General features: G+C 46.3%; 1 protein-coding gene and 1 non-coding gene across 3 annotated transcripts in view; both read right to left on the bottom strand.

Annotated features, from left to right (window-relative positions):
* The window catches only part of MLLT1 (MLLT1 super elongation complex subunit), a 129,753-nt gene that overhangs the window by 105,219 nt on the left and 10,868 nt on the right, over nucleotides 1-13,666 (bottom strand). The gene's annotated exons all lie outside the window — the stretch shown is intronic.
* TRNAK-CUU lies at nucleotides 481-553 on the bottom strand. Its single transcript has one exon. It is a non-coding gene; the product is annotated as a tRNA-Lys (tRNA).

The raw sequence follows: 13,666 nt of genomic DNA, 5'->3' as shown, positions 1-13,666 counted from the left end.
GGCCAAAAAAAAAAAAAAGACAAACAAAATGGCAAAGGGTTTGGAACAGATACTTTGCAAAAGGAGACATAGAGATGGCCACAAGGCACATGAAAAGATGCTCAAAAGCATTAGTCATTGGGAAAATGAACAGGAAAACCACCATGAGATATCACTACACCACCTGCTGGAAGAACTAAGATTTTAAAACAGTAACTCGTCCATACAAAACGATATTGAGGACGTGGAGCAACTGGAATTCTCAGACGTTGCTGTTAGGCATGTAAAATGGTGCAGCTGCTTTGGAAAATGATGTGGCAGTTTCTTCCCAAGTTAAATACACACTTCCCATATGATCTAGCCATTCCACGTTTGGTATTTACCCATGAGAAGCAAAAATGTATGCTCATACAAAATCTTTTTTTTTTTTTTTTTCTTTGGTAAAGTTCAGTTCTCTTTTCTTTTTCTTTTTTGGCCACGCCATGGCTTGTGGGATCTTAGTTCCCCGACCAGGGATTGAACCTGGGCCCTTGGCAGTAAGAGTGCAGAGTCCTAACCACTGGACTGCCAGGGAGTTCCCTCTTTTCTTTTTTTTCCCCACACAGTCTTATACACCAATGTTCAGAGCAGCTTTATTTGTAATAGCCCCAAACTGGAAACAACCCAGATGTCCAGAACAGATCAACTCTGGTACATCCATACAATGGAATATTATTCAGCCATGAAGAGGAATGAATGAATCAATGAATATACACAAAGGCACGAGTGAATCTCAAAAACATCATGCTGAATGAAAGAAGCCAGCCACAAAAGACTACATACTATATGGTTCCATTTATATGAAATTCTAGTGAAGAGAAATCTAATCTAGAGTGACAGAAAATCGGATCAATGGTTGTTTGGGGATGAGGATGGGATGGGGGTTGACTGCAAGGGGACCCAGGGGATTCTTTTGGGGGTGATGGAGATATTCTCTGTATTGATTGGGGTAATGGTGACACCATGGATTTGTCAAAACCCATCAAACTGTACACTTAAAATGGATACATTTTATTAAATGGACATTATACTTCAATAGAGTTGACTTTAAACCAACTTGGACAGGGAAGGGAGAACGTAAAAAATAGGAATGTACAGAGTTGTGGTCTTTGGGTGATGGAGTTGTGGCCTCATTGAGAAACTGGCAGAAATGGGTCAGGGGTCTGATGGGCTTAGTTGATGGTTCTGGCATTTTGAGGCAGTCAGCTGTGAATATCTAGGGCAGCTTACCAGGAGCATATGGAGAAGTGGGGCTCCTCTCCCCCCACTTAAAAACAGTGTTTTGCTTTCACTGTACTTTTTTATTCAACTTCTGGTATGTCATTCCATTTTTCCATGTATGGCAGTCATTTAAATTTTCTATTTTAAAATAAATGTATGTAAATGTTTTAAATGAGGGGATTTAGAATAAAATTATTCATGATTGTATAGCTAGCACACATTTGAATGACTTAAGTTTAGAAACCCTCATGGTTTCCCACCATTTTTTACTGTGTTCCTGTCATGAATACCGAATTTTAAAGGCTTGGTCTACCAGATGGACTGCATTTTTTGAGCGTGTGTGTGCGTGTGTGTGTGTGTGTGTGTGTAGGGGGTAAAGTAACAGAGAGAGACTTTTATGATGTACCTAATCACTTGACCAGAAGAGGATTCTCCCTATTTGTCGGGTGAGGAGAATGCAGTTATGAAACGTTCAGATCCTCACCCAAGGCCCCAGGAAATAAGTAGTGGGGTAGAGATTGAACCCAGGACTCTCTCCCCTTACTCCACCACCCCTTAACTATTTTTTATTAATTAATTAATTAACTAATTTTATTTTTGGCTGCTCTGGGTCTTCGTTGCTGCGTGTGGGCTTTCTCTAGTTGCGGTGAGCGGGGGCTATTCTTCCTTGCGGTGTGCAGGCTTCTCATTGCAGTGGCTTCTCTTGTTGCGGAGCACGGGCTCTAGGCACGCGGCCTCAGTAGTTGTGGCTCACGGGCGCTGGAGCGCAGGCTCAGTAGTTGTGGCGCACGGGCTTAGTTGCTCTGCAGCATGCGGGATCTTCCCAGACCAGGGCTCGAACCCTTGTCCCCTGCATTGGCAGGAGGATTCTTAACCACTGCGCCACCAGGGAAGTCCTTCACCTCAATTTTTAAAAAAGCACCACATGCTCATGATATGACCCACAAATGAATAAAAAGAAGAAAATAAAAATTACCTGAACCCCTCCACTCACAGGCTCTTAGCATCTAGTCTAGGGGTGTGTGGTCCCACCCACATACATTTGCAACAATGAGATTGTGGTGTCAGCATTGTCTTATTACCTGCTTGTTTTCCCCCTTACAAATTACATCAAGGGAATCAAATGGTGCTATCTTGGGATGTCCAGGATGTATTGATTGAGAAGGGACACGGAGGAACTTTCTAGATCTTGGACGGGGTGATGGTTACTCGGGTGTACACCCATCTAAAACACAAATTCACTGGGCTGTACAGTTAAGATGTTTGCACTTTACTGAGTGTACGTTTCACTCCAATAATTTTAAAAAATACACCATGGGACTCTTTCCATGTCAATAAAAATGAATGCACAACATCATTTTCATTGCTGACACCCCATTTAAATGCCCCTCCCCCTCACAATGGCTTCCCAAAGCAGCTGATGCTTCTAAAACTGATGGCTGGGAATTCCCTGGCGGTCCAGTGGTTAGGACTCTTCGCTCTCACGGCCGAGGGCCCAGGTTCGATCCCTGGTCGGGGAACTAGGACCTGTGACTGCCCCCACCCCCAGCCCTGGCTCCCTCTTCTCACTCCAACCTGTTCCTGGGGCAGGGTGGAGGAGGGGAGATCTCACCTGCTCCCATGCTGCCTGAGTGCCAGAATTACAGAACCATCGGCTTCCTGGAAATCTCCGCTTGGATATCCACAGGCTGCCCTAACTCACCAGATCCTAACCCAGTGGTTCTCAACCGGGGATATTGGGCAATGTCTAGAGACCTTTACGGTCGACGTGATTGGGGGGATGTTACTGACACCTAGTGGAAGGAGGCCAGGTGCATGGGATGACCGGCCCCGACAGCAAAGAACTATTCAACCCCAAATGTCAGTGGTGCCAAGGTTGACAGACCCTGCCCTAAACTAACTCACCATCTTCCCCCAAACCTACATCCCCGTCTCAGTAAAATGCACCTCCATGCGCCCAATGGCCCCAGCCAGAAAGATCTGAACCTTCCCTCCCCTCCCCCACCATATTCAATCCACTCCTGAATTAATTAGGTAATAGTAGCTGCTACAACGAACAAATCCCAAAATGTTTAATGACTCAGATAGGATGGAAGTTTGTTGCTCGGTCATCTAAAATACAAAATGTATGTTCCTGATTGGCAGGTGGCTCCCTCCCCAGGCTCCTTCTGCAGTTCTGCCATCTTTATCAGGCCACTGCGTTCAGCTGCAAGAGCTGGTGGAAGGGGAAGAGAGGGGAGAAGTCATACCTGCTTCTAAAGCTCCTTGGCTTGGAAGGGTCATACATCATCTCCTTGCAGGGTCCACTGGTGAACTCATCACACGACTCTTCAGATGCAAGGAATGCTGAGAAATGCAGTCCCAGGATGGGAAGGTGTGGCAACCACCCTTTGAGATGATCTCCAATGATGCCCACCTCTTGGTATCCACCCCTGGCATAGTCCCCGGCCTCACACTGAATTGTGTGACCACTAGAATACTGTGGAAGTAACAATGTCTGACTCCCAAAGCTAGGTTGGATAAGATATTACAGCTTCCACTGTGCTCTTTTGGATCGATTGCTCTAGGGGGAAGCTGGCCACCATGTTGTGAGGACACTCAATTAACCAAGAGGTCTACATGGGGAAGAACTGAAGCCTCCTGACAGTAGCTAGCCATCCCACTTGTCTGGCATCCAACTTGCAAGCCATGTGAGTGAGCCATCTTGGAAGTAAATCCTTCAACTAGTTGACACTTTATTTATTTATTTATTTTTGGTCGTGCCTCGAGGCTTGCGGGATCTTAGTTCCCTGACCAGGGATTGAACCTGGACCACCGCGGTGATAGTGTCAAGTCTTAACCACTGGACCGCCAGGGAATTCCCAAGTTGAGCCTTTAGATATGACTACAGCCCTGGCTGATAGTTCGACCCCAACTTTAGGAAAGACCCCAAGTCAGAATACCTAACTAAGCTGCCTGTAGGTTCCTGACCGACAGAAATTATGTGAGATAATGTTTATTTTTAATGATAATGTCTAATGTATTGTTATTATTTTAAGCCACTAAATTATGGGGTAATATGTTACACAGCAATAGATAACTGCTAAAGGAGAAGTATGACTTTTGGAGAATAAGTGATCCCACGATCTGCAAGCCCTGTCTGTTCTTCCTAAACATTTCACAAATCCATCGCCCCTCCCGTATAGATTGTACCTCCACCATATTTCTCTTTTGAATGGTTACACCTGCCCTGTCACTGATCTCCCTTTGTAGAAGATGTCTGTCATGTCTTTTTATTTTTTGTGGGTTTTTTTTTTCTTTTTTGGCTTTCCAACATCCAATTATTTCTTTTGGGAGGGGGGACTTCATTCCTTGTAGCGGTGTCCACCAAGGTGGCTGTGACCTCCTAGCCAAATTGCCCCTGATGCTCAGCTTCTGGAAACTTCTGCCTATTTTTTTTCCAAGGTGGAGATTCCAGACTGACACAGATGCTGGGAAACCTCTGGTGTCTACAAGATTCCCCCCCCCCTTTTTTTTTTTTTGTCAGACACTTTGCACATATGATATCTTTTAATAAAAAAACCAACCCAAGCAGAGAAGGTAAGAGAAAGCGGGGCTCAAAAGTGAGGGGTGTAAGCTAGATGAGTACATGAACACCCACAGAGGCCTTTGTAGCAACTAGGTCATAATAATAACAACAGCTAGCCCTTAACAATTTAAAAGGGTTTTCACCTATAATTCTCACAGCAACTCTGGGAAGGGCATGATTATCCCAGTTTTGCTGTGAGAACTCTCCAAATACAGGTCCATTTCCACAAAGTCAGCCATGCTTCTCCGGTCCTGCTTTAAGTATCTCCTATTTTCCCACCTCTTTAAATTTACACGGCTCCAAGTGTTACTGCCTTGATATCTGTGTAGTTTAGGACAGAAAAAAAAGATGTCTCTGCTTCAGAGCATTAACTTGCAGTGTTTTAGTAGATACGTCTTTGGTAGGATTGAAAGGGCCCTTGGAAGGATTTCCCCCTTTCCCTTGTAATCGACGTTAGATTATGAGGGTGTTTCTCATCATCATTTGCTATCCTGCGTATTGTATTACCCGGTGATGCCGTCTGTACTCCTCACGTCCACTTCCTTAGCGGTTAGCTCCCCTTTGTCAGCTGCCTTCTTTCTGGGGCACATTTGCCTCTTCTCTGAACAAGATTCCCTTTTTGCTTAAGACAGTTTCTGTTGCTTTCAACCAACAACCCTGGCTGGTACATCTGCCTCCGCCATTGCCTCACATAACCCACTGTCCACCCACTGGCCATTCCTTCACTGACTTAATAAATGTTTACTGAGTGCCTACTATGTGCCGAACACTGTTCTAGAAGCTGAAGTATAGCTGTGAAAAAAAGTAGAGAAAAACCCTTGTGAAATGGAGCAGGACCTTCCCCCCACCCCATGTCCTCCGCCTGCCTTTTGTCTGTGGAAAAACTTTAGCCAAAGAATAAGCCTAATCAGAGAAGTGAGAAAAATGCAGAAGCAAAGGAAAACAGTCCAACAAGACCAAATAATAATAGTTTAGTCATTAAAGTCAAATAATAGTTTAGTCCTTCCTAAAGGAGGAACCTTTAGTTCCTTCTCAAGGGCTATAGATAATATTCTGAGCCATGTCCTTTGAGCTGTTTTGCAGATACTGAAACCACCAGGTGAAAGAAGTGAACTACATGATGACCAGACTGTAGCCATGACATAAGCTGCCACGATTCTGAGAACTGGCCTCAAGGAAATGGGAACAAACCCACCGTGGAACTGAAGACGAACTGGACGTAAAACAATCAAGATGACACTGATCAGACCACCGCAGGACCAATTTCAAGGTGACTGTCAGAGCTGCCTGTGCTGTTTCTGCATGTAGCTTTCTCCTTCTGCCTATATCCCCCCCCCCCGAAACTCCCCTTAAAAAGCTCTTGCCCATTGATTGTCAGTGGGGAGTTGGCCTTTGGACACGAGTCTGCCCTCTCCCCCGGGATGCCAGCCTCCAAAACTTTCCTTTCCACCAACCTTGGCTTTCGAGTGCTGAGCAGCCGGACCCCACTTTCGGTCACACTTGCTCTGGTGAGCTTATGTTTTTATCAGGAGAGACAGACAGTAAACAAAATAAGCAGTCAATGTATCAAATGGGAGTGCTTCTCAAAGTTCAGTGTGCCTGTGGATGGACTGGGGATCTTGTTCAAACGCAAGCTCTGAGTCAGTAGGTCTGGGTGGAACCTAACAGTCTGTGTTATTAACAAGAGCCCAGGTGATACTGATGCTGCTGGTCGGTGAAGCACACTTGGAGTAGGGAAGGATGAGGCTCACAAGTTCTGTAAAGAAAAGTAAAGCAGGGGAAGGGGGTGCAGTGTGCTGGGAGATGATGGTGGGGCTTGTGGTCACAAATCAGGGTGTCAGAAGGGGACAGTGAGTATGGGCTCGATGGAGGTGAGGGGGGTGCCATGGGGATGTCTGAGGGAAGGTCATTCCAGCCAGCAGGAACAGCCAGTGCAAAGGCCCTGAGGCTGATGTGTGCCTGACTGGTTAGAGGACTAGCAAGGAGGCCAGTGTGGCCACGGTGGAGTGAGCGAGGGGGACAGAGGGAGGAGGGGAATCATGGGGCAGGAGGGGGCATCTATGACTGTATAGAGAGTTGCAGACTATTCTTCGGACTAGGAGTTGAGCCATAGGAGGGTTCTAAGAATGACATGAGCTCAGTTAAGTTTTAAAAGGATTCCTCTGGTCCCTGTGGGGAGAACAGTTTGCAAGGGAACAGGAATGGAAGCTGAGAAAAATGGGAGGAGTAGGTGACTGCAGTTGTCCAGGTAGGAGATGATGGTAGCTTGGATCAGGGAAGCAGCATGAACTGGTGAGAGGGGGCTGGGTTCTGGGTAAACTTGGGAAGTTGAACCAACTGGATTAGCCAACAGATTTGGGGAGAGAAATCAAGGATGACTCTGGGTTTTTTAGTATGAGTGTAAGGCTGAAGGAGCAATGCACAGGGGCGGGGAATAAGATTAGTAACCCATCTCAAACATTTTGAGGGGCCTTATTAGACCTCCCTGGTAGATGCAAGGAGGAAGGTCTGGGAGAGAGAGTTATCTGGGCAGGACAGAGAAACACAGGACGCATCTGGTACACAGGTATTTAAAGCCAGGAGACTAGATGAGATTACAGAGCAGATTGGATGGAGATAAAGAAGACCAAGCCCAGGGGCTCTCTTCAAAAGACAAATCTGATAAGGGAAAAGAATCTGAAAAAGAATATATATATATACACACACAGACACACATATATACATAGAAAATATGTATAACTGAATCACTGTGTTGTACACCTGAAACTAACACAACATTGTAAATCAACTATACTTCAATTATTTTAAATCTCAAAAAAAAAAAAAAGACAAATCTAGGAGTTCCCGGGCGGTCCAGTGGTTATGATTCAGTGCTTTCACTGTCGGGGCCCGGGTTCAATCCCTGGTCGAGGAACTAAGATCCCACAAGCCACGCACACATGGCCAAAGAAATAAGACAAATCTGATGATTGGTAAGATTAAAAAAAAATCACCACAGGAAGATACCCACCAACAAAGGACTGATTCAATAAATTAAAGGTCTTCTTCATACAGATGGCCAACAAACACATGAAAATCTGCTCAACATCACTAATTATTAGAGAAATGCTAATCAAAACTGCAATGAGGTATCACCTCACACTGATCAGAATGGCCATCATCAAAAAATTTACAAACAGGGGCTTCCCTAGTGGCGCAGTGGTTGAGAATCTGCCTGCCAATGCATAGGACACGGGTTCGAGTCCTGGTCTGGGAAGATCCCACATGCCGCGGAGCAACTAGGCCCGTGAGCCACAATTACTGAGCCTGCGCGTCTGGAGCCTGTGCTCTGCAACAAGAGAGGCCGCGATAATGAGAGGCCCGCGCACCGCGATGAAGAGTGGCCCCCACTTGCCGCAACTAGAGAAAGCCCTCGCACAGAAACGAAGACCCAACACAGCCAAAAATAAATAAATAAATAAATAAAAATTGTATAACTTTAAAAAAAAAAATTTACAAACAATAAATGCTGGAGAGGGTGTGGAGAAAAGGGAACCCTCATACACTGTTGGTAGGAATGTAAATTGATACAGCCACTATGGAGAACAGTGTGGAGGTTCCTTAAAAAACTAAAAATAGAACTACCGTATGACCCAGCAACCCCACTGCTGGGCATATATCCAGAGAAAACCATAATTCAAATAGAGACATGTACCACAGTGTTTATAGCAGCACTATTTACAATAGCCAGGGCATGGAAGCAACCTAAATGTCCATCAACAGAGGAATGGATAAAGAAGATGTGGTACATATATACAATGGAATATTACTCATCCATAAAAAGAAACGAAATTGGGTCATTTGTAGAGACGTGGATGGACCTAGAGACTGCCATACAGAGTGAAGGCAGACAGAGAAAAACAAATACCGTATATTAACGTATATATGTGGAATCTAGACAAATGGTATAGATGATCTTATTTGCAAAGCAGAAATAGAGACACAGACATAGAGGACAAATGTATGGATACCAAGGGTGGAAGGGGGAGGGTGGGAGGAACTGGGAGATTGGAATTGACACATATACACTGTTGATGCTATGTAAAAAATAGATAACTAATGAGAACATACTGTATAGCCCAGGGATCTCTACTCAGGCTCTGTGGTGACCTAACTGGGAAGGAAATCCAAAAAAGAGGGGAGATATATATATATACATATACATATACATATATATATATATATATATATATATATATATATATATGTATATGTATATATATATATAGCTAATTCATTTTGCTGTGCAGTAGAAACTAACACAACATTGTAAAGCAACTATACTCCAATAAAAATTAATTTTTAAAAATAAATAAATAAATAAATTAAGGGTCTTCTATAGAATGGAATGCTATGCAACCCCAAAAAAGTGGAGGGGTGCCGGGCAGCCTTCTTTCAAGATTGGCTGGCATGCATCCTTGCCTGTTCTTTCCTCCCTTGCTCCATCCAGCTTCTTGGAATGGGAATTCAGTGCCAGCTGAAGCTGTACTTTGGATCTTGAAGACAGGAGGGCCCCAGCCCAGGGATGGCTGAGGTGTGAGCTGGAAGGAAGAGGTCTCTGGAGACTTCCTGGTCCGCAACCCCGCTACCCACCCTGCATGCCAACCTCCAGACTGTCAGGGAGACTGGATGGTCGTCTGGGTACAGAATGGTTGTAAGTGTGTGGTTGTCTAGCCTCACGATCACGCGGCTGGCTGGAAGCTGTGGCTCCCTGCTGCAGCTCAGCATCAAGAGACAGTATCGGGGGAATGCCCTGGTGGTCCAGTGGTTAGTTCTCGGCGCTTTCACTGTGGTGGCCCAGGTTCAATCCCTGGTCGGGGAACTAAGATCCCACAAGCCGTGTGGGGCACAGCCAAAAAAAAAAAAAGAGAGAGAGAGAGAGAGAGATAGTATCGGACCTACCTCTAGCCTGGGAAAAGATCAAAATTCAAAATTCGAAGTGCTGAATGCATGTCACTTTGGTACCATTGTAAAGTCAAAAACTTGTAAGTTGAACTATCGTAAATCAGGGACCATCTGTATTCAATAAATTACTTGAGATATTCAACACTTTATTATGAAATAGTCTGTGTTAGATGATTTTGCCCAACTACAGGCTAATACAGGTGCTCTGAGCACATTTAAGGTAGGCTGGGCTAAGCTACGATATCTGTAATGCATTGGGCAGGGGGGTGGGCTGCGAGGCTTGTGGGATCTCAGTTCCCCGACCAAGGATGGAACCCGGGCCCTGGCAGTGAAAGCGCCGAGTCCTAACCACTGGACTGCCAGGGAGTTCCCCATAATGCACTTTCGACTTACCATGTTTTCAACCTACAATGGGTTTATCAGATGTAACGCCATCATTAGTCAAGGAAGATCTGTTCTGCCGTAAACAGCCCTGTGGCTAAATCTTACCTTTGATCATTTCCTAAAAATGAGTCATTAGAAGTAGATTATGAGAATTTGAAATTTGGTGTCAACTTTGTTTCCAGAGAAGTTGTAGCAATGTCTCAGTGAGCCTTTGAATGGGAGAATCCATTTACCCACAGCCTCTTCAGCCCTCAGCGTTTCTGTTTCTTTTTTAAATTCTCAATTCCTATCAATTCAACAGGCCTGTTTTGCGTTCACCTCAGAAAAGGTAGCAGTGATCGGAGTTTCTCTCTGATCACGGAGTGATAACCAAATCCGGATTGGCTGATTTGCAGCCAAGAGTCAGAATCAATCCTTCCTTCCCCCGCCCCCATTCATTCATTCACTGGGCATATTCAGAGCAAACAAAGTTTGGAGAAATAAGGCACTCATTAAATATTTGGGTGCCTACGCGACAGTGAGAGGCCCGCACACCGCGATGAAGAGTGGGCCCCACTTGCCGCAACTAGAGAAAGCCCTCGCACAGAAACGAAGACGCAACACAGCCAAAAATAAATAAATAAATAAATTAATTAATTAAAAAAAAATTTGGGTGCCTATAATGTGCCAGGTACTGTTCAAAAGCTGCTTTTTCTTCATTTCAGGTCACCACCTACTTTAATTAATTAATTAATTAATTATTTGGTTGTGCCATGTCTTAGTTGTGGCAGGCGGGCTCCTTAGTTGTGGCATGCGAACTCTTAGTTGCGGCATGCATGTGGGACTTAGTTCCCTGACCAGGGATCAAACCCGGGCCCCCTGCGTTGGGAGCACAGAGTCTTATCCACTGTGCCACCAGGGAAGTCCCCATCCACTTTAATTTAAATCAGTGATTTTCAACTGGAAGCAATTTTGCCCCGGGGGCGGGGGGGGGGCAGTGCCTTGGCAATGTCGGAGACGGTTTCGGTTGTTATGATGGGGACGGTGTCACTGGCATCTAATGGGTGGAGGCCAGGGACGCTGCCCCACATCCTACAGCTCCCAGGACGGCTCCCCTCCAACAAAGAGCCATGCAACCCAGAATGTCAATAGTCTCGAGGTTGAGAAACCCCAGTTTAAAAGAAATGGAATAGTAGAGGATAAAATAGAATACATCAGAAGGCGTTGCCCAAAGTATGGATAAGTATCATCTCATAAGGCTTCTCCAAGGAGGTGGCGTTTGAGTGGAGACTCTTGGGAACGAGCAAGATCCAGGCAGAGGACACGAGCAGAGGTCAGGTGGCTGGACGGCAGAAAGCTGGCCAGCGTGGTCCCTGGAGCCAAGCGGGGAAGGGAGGGTGGAAGGAAAGGCGGGTAGAGGTCAGCAGGGGTGATGGGGAGCCAAGGGGAGGGTTTTAGGTAAGGGAGGGATATGGTTTAATTAGCTTCTGGGGAGTTCCCTGGTGGTCTAATGGTTAGGACTTGGCGCTTTCACTGCTGAGGGCCTGGGTTCAATCCCTGGTCAGGGAACTGAGATCCTGCAAGCTGTGTGGCGACGATCACTCAGGCTGCTGAATGAAACGACAGCAAGGCCGGGGCAGGGGTGAAGCTGCGACACTTACGAAGGCCTTATTGAGGGTAGTTACGGGGACAGGGATGGCGGATACGAAACGTATAATAGTTGAACTGTGCCTAGATAGAGCAGGTGAAACCACGGCAGTGAGGGTGGGGGTGTGGAGCAGTGTCAGGGCAGGGTGACTGTTGCGGCTGCAGCAACTGACGGCACAGCCCTTCTGCCCGGAGGCACGGCGGGAGCTCGGGCCTCAGGGGAACTGGCTGGGCAGGGCCCCCACCTGACTCAACAGCAGAAACTGGGACGGCCCATGCTGCCCACCCAACTCTTCAGTCACTGCTGAGGAAACACCACTCCCAGCACCAGGGGTGCCTCCAAGGCCTCCTTCAAACTTTTCCACTTCCATATCCTTCCCTCTATCCTGCCCCTGATTCCATAAGGCGGGGAGTGTCTTTGTCCTGCTCTATCCCCCCATCAGGATGGGATCCGCTGTGGGCACGGAGGGCACAAAACTACCCTTATTTAGTGCACCCAGCATCAAGTTTGGAGTCCAGCAATCAGGAATGGTCTGCCTGTGAACTCGTACATATGCATTAAAACCCACCTCAAATGGACCTTCATTTGGGAGGACTTCTTGGATGCCCATGGTTGCTGATCTAACACAGTAATACACATCAGTAGCTAATACAAATCGAGCACTTGCTACATTCCAGGTCCCATTCTGAGGACCTTATGCTCAACGACCCTAGGATGTAGGTTATTATCATTATGTCTACTTCATAGAGGGGAAACTAAGGCTCAGGGACACACAACTAGTAAGTAGTGGAGCCAAGATTTAAACTCAGGGCATGTCAGTATGCTGCCTCAGCAGCAGGTATCCTTAAATCCTTCCTTGTGAGATTGGTTTGACCATCACCATCTTCCAAATGAGAAACTTCAGGCTCAGAGGGGTTAAGCAATGCACCTAAGATCACACAGCAAGTCAGTGTTGAGCCAGGCTTGCCATGTGGGGCAGCTGCCTCCAAAGCCCTAAGCTTTTTTTTTAAGTTTTGAAATATTTAATTTACCCCCAAAAGTTACCTTAAGTGGAATAACTTTTTATTTTTTTAATTTATTTTTTATTGAAGTATAGTTGAATTCAAAGCCCTCAGCTCCTAACCTTCCTCCTTTATCACTGCTTCATCTCTGGGTTCAAAGTGTAGTTTATGAGCACCTACTGTGTGCCAGGCAAGGTTCTAGGCTCTGGGGACAAAATAAGGGACAATTCTGAGGCAACTTTTGAACTGAAAGATGAAAAAGAATCCACCTTGAGAAGACGTGGAGCCAAAGAGAGGTCCCAAACGTTACCAGGAGACTTCTTTCTCCCCCACACCTTTGTCCATTGTCTTCTCTCTGCCAGGAATGCCTTTCCCTACCTAACGAACTCCTATACATCCTTCAAAGCCCAGCTCCAATGCCTGCTCCTCCTAGGAAGCCTTCCCAGACCGACCTTCCAGGCCAATTTCGCAACTCCCTCCCTTGGGCTTCCGCATCCTGGGGTCCCTCCCTCTATCCCACGCATAACCAGAGACGGATGGGAAGGTCTCAGGAGTCAGCCCCACCAGGCTAGAAGATCATTGCTGAGGCCCAGGCCCAGTGAGCGCACAGAGTTGACTTTTTTTTTTTTTTTGGCTGCATTGGGTCTTTGTTGCAGCGTGCGGGCTTTCTCTAGTTGAGGCGAGCCGGGGCTACTCTTCGTTGCGGTGCACGGGCTTCTCACTGCAGTGGCTTCTCTTACTGTGGAGCACGGGCTCTTGGCGCGTGGGTTTCAGTAGTTGTGGTTCACGGGCTCTAGAGCGCTGGCTCAGTAGGTGTGGCGCACTGGATTAGTTGCTCCGCGTCATGTGGGGTCTTCCCAGACCAGGGCTCGAACCCGTGTGCCCTGCACTGTCAGGCGGATT

The sequence above is a fragment of the Balaenoptera musculus genome, chromosome 3 (genome assembly GCF_009873245.2).
Source record: "Balaenoptera musculus isolate JJ_BM4_2016_0621 chromosome 3, mBalMus1.pri.v3, whole genome shotgun sequence".
Taxonomy (NCBI): Eukaryota; Metazoa; Chordata; class Mammalia; order Artiodactyla; family Balaenopteridae; genus Balaenoptera; species Balaenoptera musculus.
Note: the sequence above shows the minus strand (reverse complement) of the source record. Positions and strands in the feature narration are given on the sequence as shown.